General features: G+C 43.3%; 1 pseudogene across 1 annotated transcript; it reads right to left on the bottom strand.

Moving 5' to 3' along the window:
- Nucleotides 1–1,404: 1,404 nt before the first annotated feature.
- Nucleotides 1,405–1,988, bottom strand: LOC308531166 (translationally-controlled tumor protein-like; annotated as a pseudogene). Its single transcript has one exon. The product of its transcript is annotated as a translationally-controlled tumor protein-like (transcript).
- Nucleotides 1,989–10,908: the final 8,920 nt, after the last annotated feature.

The following is a 10,908-nucleotide window of genomic DNA, read 5'->3' as shown; positions in this document are numbered from 1 at the left end:
CTGCCGCTTCGCGAGCCTAGACACCCGCGGGATTTCAAACCAAACACCGTGGCCAACATTTTTTACAAGAATATTTAGATGATATTGTGTCCTCAGTGCCCCATGTTCATGAGAGCATGGTGTGAGTTTGTTTCCTTTTTGGACTGGGTTAAGGTGGAGTCTGCCAGATTCCTCCATGGTAAAGGTTTCCTTCATTCCCTGTAAGTCACCTGTGGGATGATACTGGAGATTATGTGACTATCCTGTTTCTCAACAAGTTTTCAGCTAAAAGTTTTAGCATCCAGTGATGATCCTTATCTGAATCAATGATTTCATTGGTGGTTACAAAATACCTGATATATATATATATATATATATATATATATATATATATATATATATATATAAATCCTCACCTGAGGATAGTTTCCCATTGATTTTTAAAATTTATTTATTTATTTATTTATTTATTTATTTTGCAGATGCCCACACATTTATTTTAGGCCACATAGGTCTGTCACTCATCTTTGCTCTTGCAGTGCCCAGAGCCAGTCTATAAACAAGTGATCAATGTCCTGATAAAGCTGAACACCAAAGTAGACCTCATCATATCCTATAAACTACTGACTTTTCCCATTTACAAACACAGCCACCTTAGTCACACAGAATTTGCCCATCCCATTTCATGAAATCTAACAAAAGCTTGCAACACAATTCCAGGAGACCTAGATTTCTAGACCTTGGTTCTAACTTGAGACGATAAATAAGCTCAGACAAGCCTTTGCTTCCGGCTGTATCAGTCTCTTTATTCTTTTGGTAATCTCTTCCAGTTAACGACTTCTGTTTGTAGATGACGAAATGTCTAAGGGATTCACTTCAAATGTTGATTCTGCTGTGAGCGTGGCCTTTTCCTTTACTTCAGCTCAGAACTGAGGCTTTGATTCTTGTTTTTTTCCCCTCCAGGCTCAGTAGTAGTTCCCACTGTAGAAGCTGTATGCTTTACAGTAGTGGTCTACAAGCAGGCTCTAGCTTCTCCAGGAACACTACACAGGATAGATTTTAAAATGTATTAAACTAAGAAGCATTCTCTCAAATGAATTTAAATGCATTTTTTTAATATATTTGATTGATTTTTTACAGAGAGGAAGGGAGAGAGATAGAGAGTTAGAAACATCGATGAGAGAGAAACATCGATCAGCTGCTTCCTGCACATCTCCTACTGGGGATATGCCCGCAACCCAGGTACATGCCCTTGACCGGAATTGAACCTGGGACCTTTCAGTCCGCAGGCCGACGCTCTATCCACTGAGCCAAACCGGTTTCGGCTTAAATGCATTTTATTTTTAGACAACCTACACGACATGTTTTTTTCTTAAAAACAATGCCTCCGCTCCAAATGAATCAAGGTCAAAATAAATGAAGAGCTCAAGATAACATCAGTGCCATTTGTCCTAGTCTTGGTGTGTGGATGAAAAGCAGCAGCTAGTTATGATGACAGGTGATGGAGCCAAACGGCCCAATTTGTTGACATTTTTCCATTTCTAAACCATCCTTAAAGAAAATCATATATGGAGTCACACCATCCTCACGGTAGTCCAGCAGAGCACCATGCCAGCTGGATTCGTGTTTCCACCAATAAAGAAGTGGTAGTTTTTGAAATTGGCAAGGATGTGCTTGATTTGTTCTGCAGCCCCTGTCATAAAAGGCTTTACTCTTTCTGGTCTCTGTTCTTCAAGCTTCCCTTTGATAGATTTCATGTAATCTTTGATGTACTTCTTGTCGGCTTCTTTTGTGAAGCTGGTTTCCTGCAAGTGATGGTTCACGAAAATGTCAACACCAGTGATTACTGTGCTTTAGGTACCTTCGCCCTCAGGGCCTTCAGCGGAGGCATTTCCACCAATAAGCGAGTCATCAATGTTACCCTCTGTCCTACCGACCATCTTCCCCTCTACCTCCAGGCACAGCCCATCCGCGATCTCCCGGATCTTGTAGATATCAGAGAACATCTCATCATCTGCTCGGACACACAAACCCATCGACAGGATGCGCCCGGAGGCCCGGCGCCGGCGCCATTTCCCGCGCTGGCGGGCCCCACGCGGTCCGCACCCTCCCCCGGCGCTCCAGACCCGGGGCGACCCTCCTCGCCCCTAGGGAGGTCGCCGGCAGCCGCGAGGTCCGGGACAGCAGCAGCGCCCGCCTTCCCCGTCACCCCCCCCCCCCGCCCCCATTGATTTTTAGAGAGAATGGAAGAGAGAGGGAAAGACAGAGAAATATCCATGTGAGAGAAACACATCCATTGGTTGCCTCCTGAATGAGTCCGGACCAGGGCCCGGGCCAGGGAGGAGCCTACAACCGAGGTACATGCCCGTAACTGGAATCGAACCCTGATCCTTTAGTCCCCAAGCCGACACTCTATCCACTGAGCCAAACCAGCGTCTGGAAGATTTGAAATATCAATTATGGGCCTAGTATAAACAGCCCAGATTTCCCATCAAGATAGACAAATTTTCAGTACTCGGGTTCTTTTACAACAACGTAAAAATACGTAGCTCTGCTCTCTTTCTTGAAATCTTTTTGCAGCTAGGTTTTGTCTTTCTCTGTTCCCTTCCTTATTCCTGTTGTCTTTTACCTCTCCTGGTCAGAATTCCATGGAAAGACTGGCCAACAGCCCTTATATTCCAGTGTTTGGAGAAATCATTAAGCTCGAGTGGGGGGATGAAGCTCCAGGGCCACAGACAGGTGATGCTAATGATGTGTGCCAAGAATTATTCTAAGTAACTTATATGTTAAATAACTGCATATTTTAATAACCTTGTGAGGAATATGCAATTTTTAAAATATATTTTTATTGATTTCAAAGAGGAAGAGAGAGACAGAAACATAAATGATGAGAGAGAATCATTGATCGGCTGCTTTCTGCACACCCGCCACTGGGGATTGAGCCCACAACCCAGGCATGTGCCCTGATTGGGAATCAAACCGCAAACTCCCGGTTGTCAACCGCTGAGACATACGGGCTGGGCGGCATGTGCTATTTCCAAGGAAAGTGAGGTACAGAGAGCTTAGATGATCGGATCAGTCACATATCTAGTAATTGGCAGATCTGGGACCTGAACCCAGATATATATGTCAGTGTTCATTTGTAAGAGAAATAAACCACTCTAGTTATTCTCAACAAAAAAGGATTTTATAGCCCTAACTGGTTTGGCTCCGTGGATAGAGCGTCAGCCTGCAGACTGAAGGGTCCCAGGTTCGATTCCGGTCAAGGGCATGTACCTTGGCTGCGGGCACATCCCCAGTAGCGGGTGGGCAGGAGGCAGCTTATCAATGTTTCTCTCTCATCCATGTTTCTACCTCTCTATCTCTTTCCCTTCCTCTCTGTAAAAAATCAGTGTATCTAACTTTCCAGTCCATCCTGAAGATTTTGGATTTGTAAGCTTTCATAATCATCAGGTGAGACAATGCCTTAACATTTTTATCTATCTATCTATCGATCTATCTATCTATCTATCTATCATCTATCTATCTATCTATCTATCTACCTACCTACCTACCTACCTACCTACCTATCATCTCTATGTCTACCTATATATTATATTTATGATTGCCCTCATGGAATGGATAGTGGGCAGAGGGGTCAGTCAACCCTAGAGTTTCCTTAGAGAAAATAATACACATGTAGCTAGAATATATTGTTTAAAATTTTGATTCCCTCCCTTCCCCACATCATATTGACAGCCTAATGGTGTCAGAAGCACTGAAAAAATTAATAATTTGATGCTGGACATCTGATCAATCCCAAATTATCTGACTGAGTGAATGGTCTTTAACTTCCTAGGCAATCACTGACTGTATCACTTAGAAATATCTTTGAGCACTGGCTGGTGTTCTCAGTGGTTAGAGCATTGTCCCATCCACCAAAGGGTCTTGGGTTTGATTCCTGGTCAAGAGGCATGTACCTAGGTTGCAGGTTAGATCTCTGGATCCGGTTGGGGTGGGTTGGGGTGCATTTGGGAGGCAACCGATCAATGTTTCTCTCTTTCTTTCTTCCCTCCTCCTTCCTTTCTACTCTCTCTAAAAATCAATGGAAGAAATATCATCAGGTGAGGATAAACAAAACAAAACAAAACAAAACAGAAAAAGAAATACCTTTGGCTGCAAGAAATAGAATATCCTAAAATTGGCATTTCCCCCCTCACATAATAGCAAATCTGGAGGAGATGGCTGCTGCTTTAGTATAGTGAATCGATGTCAAAACAGATTTTCTCTTATTAGTGACAAAATGCCTGTATAACTCCAGGCATCATTTCCACATTCAAGGAAGGGAAAAGGATATGGATCAGTCAGTATTGTACTTAATAGTGAAAGACTAACTATTTTCCCATAAGATTGGAGACAAAAGAAAGATGTCCATTTTCACCAACAGTGTTGAGTACTACTCAACACTGCAGTGAAAAGACCAGTTAGTGCAGTAAGGCAAGAAAGAGAAAGAGAGGCACACATATTAGAAAGGAAGAAATAAAAATTGTCTTATTCACAGACAACATGATGTCTACATAGAAAATCTTGAAGGATCAAGAAAAGCTATTATATTTAATAAGTTTAAGAATGTCACAGGAACAAGCTCATTATTAAAAAATCAACTATATTTCTATATGCTACCAATTAAACACTGAAAATTTTCAAGTCCTACTTAAAATACCATCAGAAATATGAAATACTTGGAAATAAATCTAACAAAATGTGTGCAAAATGTATATGCTAAAACCTAAGAAATATTAATAAGAGAAATAAAAAAAGATCTAAAAACAAATATATATGTTTATGGATTGGGAAAGCTCAAAATTGTTATGATATCAATTCCTCCTAAATTGATCTGTAGATTCAATAAAGTCCCAATCAAAAGCATAGGATGCTCTTTAAATAGAAGAAACTGACAAATACATAAACTTATATAGAAAACAAAAAAAATAATTTTGAAAAAGAAAAAATTAGAAGATCTACACCATCTGATTTCTAGATTTATGATAAAGCTAAAGATATCAAGACAATGATGTAGCATTGGTCAAATATAAATATATAGATCAATGGAATAGACTAGAGTCCAGAAACAGATTCACTCATATATGGCCAACTGATTTTAGCAAAAGGTGTCAAGGTAATTCAATGGAAAACAAAAGGAGTGGAAATAATTGAGCATCCATGTACAAACAAACAAACAAAACCTCTCATATCATACTTCCCACCATACACAAAAATTAACCCAAATTGAAGCATAGGCTTAAATGTAAATTTTAAAAGTAGGTTCTAGGAGAAAACCCTTGTGATCTAGGATTAAGCAGAAATGCTTTTTAAAAAATATGTTTTTATTGATTTTTAGAAAGAGAGGGAGGGAGAGGGAGAAGGGAAAGAGAGATTGAAACATTGATCGGCTGCCTCCTGCATGCCACCTACTGGAGAGCAAGCCTGTAATCTGAGCATGTGCCCCAACTAGGAGTGGAACCAGCAACCTCTTGGTGCATAGGTCAACACTCAACTACTGAGCCACACTGGACAGGACAGAAATGCTTTGATAGAACACAGAAAATACAAACTATAGGAAAAAATATTGATAAAGTGAACTTCATCAAAATTAAAAACTTCTCTTGACAGTCTCTGTTAAGAAAATAAGAGAAGCCTGGCCAGTGTAGCTCAGTGGTTGAGCATCAACCTATGAACCAGGAGGTCACAATTTGATTCCTGGTCAGGGCACATGTCTGGGTTGTGGACTCTATCCCCAGGAAGGGACATGCAGGAAGCAGCCAATCAATGATTCTCTTTCATCATTGATGTTTCTTTCTCTCCCTCTCCCTTCCTCTCTGAAATAAATAAAAATGTATGTATATATGTAAAAATAAAATAAGACAAACCACAGACTAGGAAAAATATTTGCAAAACACATATCTGATAAGGGACTTGAATCTAGAATATATTAAAAACTCTTAACAGTAAGTGTGGTAGGCAGAATGTACCTGCCCAAATTTTGGTATCCTAATTCCTGGAGAGGCTGAGGTAAGTTTGAGCAAAACCAGGTTGGCTGGAAGATGAAGCAAGATCTGAGATACTTGTTGGGTGGATGAGAAGACAGAAGTAAGTGACAGAAGCATGTTACATGCAAAAGATACTTTATAGATGTAATTAAGGTTTCAGACAATAAAATGGGAGATTGTCCTGAGTTAAGTGGCATAATCTAATCACACCAGCCCTTACAAGCAGAGGACTTTCTATGGCTGCAGTCAGAAAGCTCTGACAGAGGGGAGTTTAGAGAGATTCAAAGTGTTAGAGAGTCTGGGCGGCGTGGCTCAGTGGTTGAGTATCAACCTATGAACTAGGAAGTCATGGTTTGATCCCTGGTCAGGGCACATGCCCGGGGTTGTTGGGGGGGTTGGGGGTGGTGCAGGAGGCAGTTGATTGACGATTCTCTCTCATCATTGGTGTTTCTCTCTCTCTCTCTCTCTGAAATCAATAAAAACATAAAAAAAAAAACACCCCAAAGTATGAGAGGGATTCCATCCAGGGCTGCTGGGAGGAGCCACATGGAAATCATGGGAAGGAATGCAGGCAGCCTCTTGGAGGAAAGACCCATTTCATGCATATCTTGGCTATATATATATTTAAAAGCCTAAATGACTGAGCAACCAAACAGCTGAGTGACTGAACGACCGGTTGACTGGTCCCTATGATGCACACTGATCACCAGGGGGAAGACGCTCAACTACTGAGCCACATCAAGTGGTGGTAGCAGTGACAGGTGCAGCGGGGCTGAGATGAGTGGAGTGGCGCGGACTCCTTCCTGGCAACCTGCCTCTTCAAATACTACTATATCCCTTGGGGCACGTTGGACTGCTGGTTTCTGCTCAATTACTGCAGGCCACAGGTCAAAACTGGAAGTCCGACATGCCCTGAGGGGTCTGGGATTGCGGGAAGGTGCAGACCAGGCTGAGGGACCCCACTGGTGCACAAATCCATGCACCAGGCCTCTAGTTGTAAATAATGCTGCGATGAACATAGTGCATATATCTTTTCAAATTAGTGTTTTCATTTTCTTCAGATAGATCCCCAGAAGTGGGATTGCTGGGTCATATGGTAGTTCATCAACAGTTGAATGTATAAAAAAGATGTGGTACCTATATACAATGGAATATTACTTAATTATAAAAAAGAATGAAATCTGGCCATTTGTGACAACATGAATAGACCCAGAGGGTATTATGTTAAGTGAAATAAGTCAGAAAGTGAAAGAAAAATACATTATGATTTTACTTATATGTGGAATCTAAAAACCAAAATAAACGAACAAACAAAAAACAGAAAGCAAACTCAGATACAGAGAACAAACTGATGGTTGCCAGATGGGAGCGAGTGGTGGCTAGGGGAAGGGGATTAAGAAGTACAAACTGCCAATTATAAAAATAGTCACGAGGGTTGGGTGGTAGTTCCTGTCAAGATGGCAGCATAGGTAAACTCAGGATTTGCTCCTCCCACAACCACATCAAAATTACAAGAAAATAAGAAAATAAGACAAGCCCAGTCAGTGTGGCTCAGTGGTTGAGCACCAACCTATGAATCAGGAGGTCACAGTCTGATTCCTGATCAGGGCACATGCCTGGGTAGCAGGTTTGATCCCCAATAGGTGACATGCAGGAGGCAGCAGATCAATGATTCTCTGTTATTATTGATGTTTCTATCTCTCTTCCTTCTTCTCTGAAATCAATAAAAAATATATTTGAAAAATATTACAACTAAAACACAAAACAACCATCATTCAGAAATATCTGAAAATTAGCTGAACACAAGTCCTATAACTAGGGAATTAAAGAAGAAGCACATCGAGGCCAGTAGGAGGGACAGAAATGCAGGGTGGCTTCACGGAACCGGCTGGACCCATACCCACATTTGCCGTTTTAAAATAGGGAGGGATATCTTGGCTATGGAGGTGTCCCTGAGGAGGGAGAGGATCCAGTCCCAGTCCCATACCAGGCCTCCCAACCCAGGGTTCCAGGACCAGGAAGAGAAGTCCCCACAACTTCTGGCTGTAAAAACCAGCAGGAATTGCAGCTGAGGGACACAGAGGCTGCTGGAGTCCCAGACAGTTTCTCTTGAAGGCCTGGTGGTGCACAAACTGATTCGAACTCATTCCCTCTGAGCTCTAGCACTGTGGCAGCAGCTTGAAAGGAACCTGGGACATTCATGGAGGAACTAACTTGTCTGGAATCAGGGTGAGAGCTGGAGGGGTAGCTTTCTCCCAGACAAAAGTGCTGGCAGAGGCCAGTGTTTCTTTGCTGAGCCTTCCCCACCACAGAGCCAGGAGGTGGGCACAATATTTGAATCTTCATTAACTGGTTCACAGTTTTCACCCTATTCTGCTCATTCCCTGAGACCCCACCCCTCCCTACTTGCAGGCTCATCCAAGTCATTCCCAGTGGCTTTTCCATACAACTGGCCTCTCTTGCCTCATGCTTTGGATTTTCCTAAAATATCTCAAACAAGCATCGTTGGCATCAGCATGTCCCATACCTCTCAATAAGTGGCCCCAGACCCAGAACTAGCCACAGCTAACCTTGGTTCATAGCTTGGTGTCTCCTGGGCACCTCTAAGCCCAACACAAGCAGCAGCCGTGTGCAGATTGCTTTGTAGCTAATGCTGGGTGGCCCTGGGCAAGGTATAGGCAGTGGCTGACACTGAACCTCCCAGGAGGCTCCAGAGCCAGTGTTCCCAGTGGTCAGTTTCAACCACACCAGATTACAACCCTACCACCTCCCCAACTGACACCTTCAAGGGGCGGACTCAGTAATCACCAAAGCCCCACTGAAGCAAGTCTTGCTCCATCGGGTTGGCTCCTGCAAAGCAGCTCTTCCACTGTAGTCATAGCTAATCCTTAAAACCAGTTGGCCTGCCAGTCAATCCCTTCCAGTGATGCCAACAGCAATCAGGGCTCAGCTACAATAGGACAGTGCACACAGCTCACATAGGGGCACACCTGGAGTGCCCAGATCAGGTGACTGGGGAGGATGAGCCACTGGGCCCTATGGGACACCTACTACACAAGGCCACTCAATCAAGGCCATGAGACATAGAAGCTCTAACACACAGAAACAAACACAGGGAAACAGCCAAAATGTGGAGACAAAGAAATATATCATAAATGATAGAACATAAGAAATCTCCAGAAAAAGAACTAAATGAAATGGAAACAAGACAACTACCAGATACAGAGTTCAAATTAATGGTTATAAAGATGCTCAATGGATTTATGGAGAACTTCAAGGAATGTATGATAATATCAACAACATAAAGAAGGACCAGTCAGAAATGAAGGATAGGCTAACTGAAATAAAAAATTTACAGGGAATCAACAGTAGAGCAGAGGATGCTGAGAATCAAATCAAGAGTTTGGAATATAAGGAAGCAAAATATACCCAATCAGAAGAGTAAAAATAAAAAATAATAAAAAATATGGAGATAGTGTAAGGAGCCTTTGGGACTTTAAGCATACTAACATTTGCATCATGGGGGTTCCAGAAGAAGAAGAGAGGGAGCAAGAAATTAAAAAAAACTATTTGAAGAAATAATGACAGAAAACTTCCCTTACCTGATGAAAGAAATAGACATATAAGTCTAGAAAGCACAGAGAGTCCCAAACATGGTGAATCCAAAGAGGCCCACAGTAAGACACGTCATAATTAAAATGCCAAAGGTTAAAGACAAAGGAAGAATCTTAAAAGCAGCAAGAGAAAAGCAGGTAGCTATCTATAAGGGAGCACCCATAGGACTGTCAGCTCATTTCTCAACAGAAACTTTGTAGGCCAGAAGGGAGTGGCAAGAAATATTCCAAGTGATGAAAACCAAGGACCTATAACCAAGATTACTCTACTAAGAAAAGCTATCATTTAGAATTGAAGGTCAGATAAAGAGCTTCCCAGATAAGAAAAAACTAAAGGAGTTCATCCCCACCAAACCAGAATTACATGAAATGTTGAAGGTCTTCTTCAAGAAGAAGAAAAGATAACAAATATGAACAATAAAAAGTCAATAAATGCACATCTATCAATAATTGAATCTGAAAATAAAAATAAATGAACAAGGAATCTAATTAATAAACTGATCAGTAAAATAGAACCCGAGGCATGAAAACATGGAACAGATTGATGAACCTCAGAGGGAAAAGGAAAGGGGAGTGGGAAGGATTGACCGAAGAATTTATATGCATACTAGAGGCCCGGTGCACAAAAATTTGTGCACTCGGGGGTGGGGGGGTGGGGGAAGTCCCTCAGCCCAGCCTGTGCCCTCTCGCAGTCTGGGACCCCTCGGGAGATAACGACCTGCTGGCTTAGGCCTGCTCCCAGGTGGCAGAGGGCAGGCCCAATCCCTAGGTACAGCCCCTGGTCGGGCTCAGAGCAGGGCTGATTGGGGAGTTGGGGTGCCGCCCCGTCATGCACAGAGCAGGGCAGATTGGGAGGTTGTGATACCACCCTCAGTCACGCTCAGGGTAGGGCCAATTGGGGGGTTGGGGCACTGTCCCCTGTCACACTCAAGGCAGGGTCGATGGGGAGGTTGCGGCGCCACCCCCCGTCACACACAGAGCAGGGCCCATCCGGGGGTTGGAGCACCGCCCTCTATCACCCACAGAGCAGGGCCGATCAGGGGGTTGGGGCACCGCCACTCTCACACTCAGGGCAGGGCTGATGGGGAGGTTATGGCTCTACCCCGTCACACACAGAGCAGGGCCGGGGGGGCGTTGGGGAGCTCCCCCCTATCAGGCATAGAGCAGGGCGGATAGGGAGGTTGGGGCCCCGCCCCCTGTCACACACAGAGCCGCAGGGCGATCAGGGGATTTGGGCGCTGCCCCCTGTCACGCTGATCCCGGTGCCGGGAGGCATATTACCCTTT

Source organism: Myotis nattereri (assembly GCF_964212035.1).
Source record: "Myotis nattereri genome assembly, chromosome: 15".
NCBI lineage: Eukaryota > Metazoa > Chordata > Mammalia > Chiroptera > Vespertilionidae > Myotis > Myotis nattereri.
Note: the sequence above shows the minus strand (reverse complement) of the source record. Positions and strands in the feature narration are given on the sequence as shown.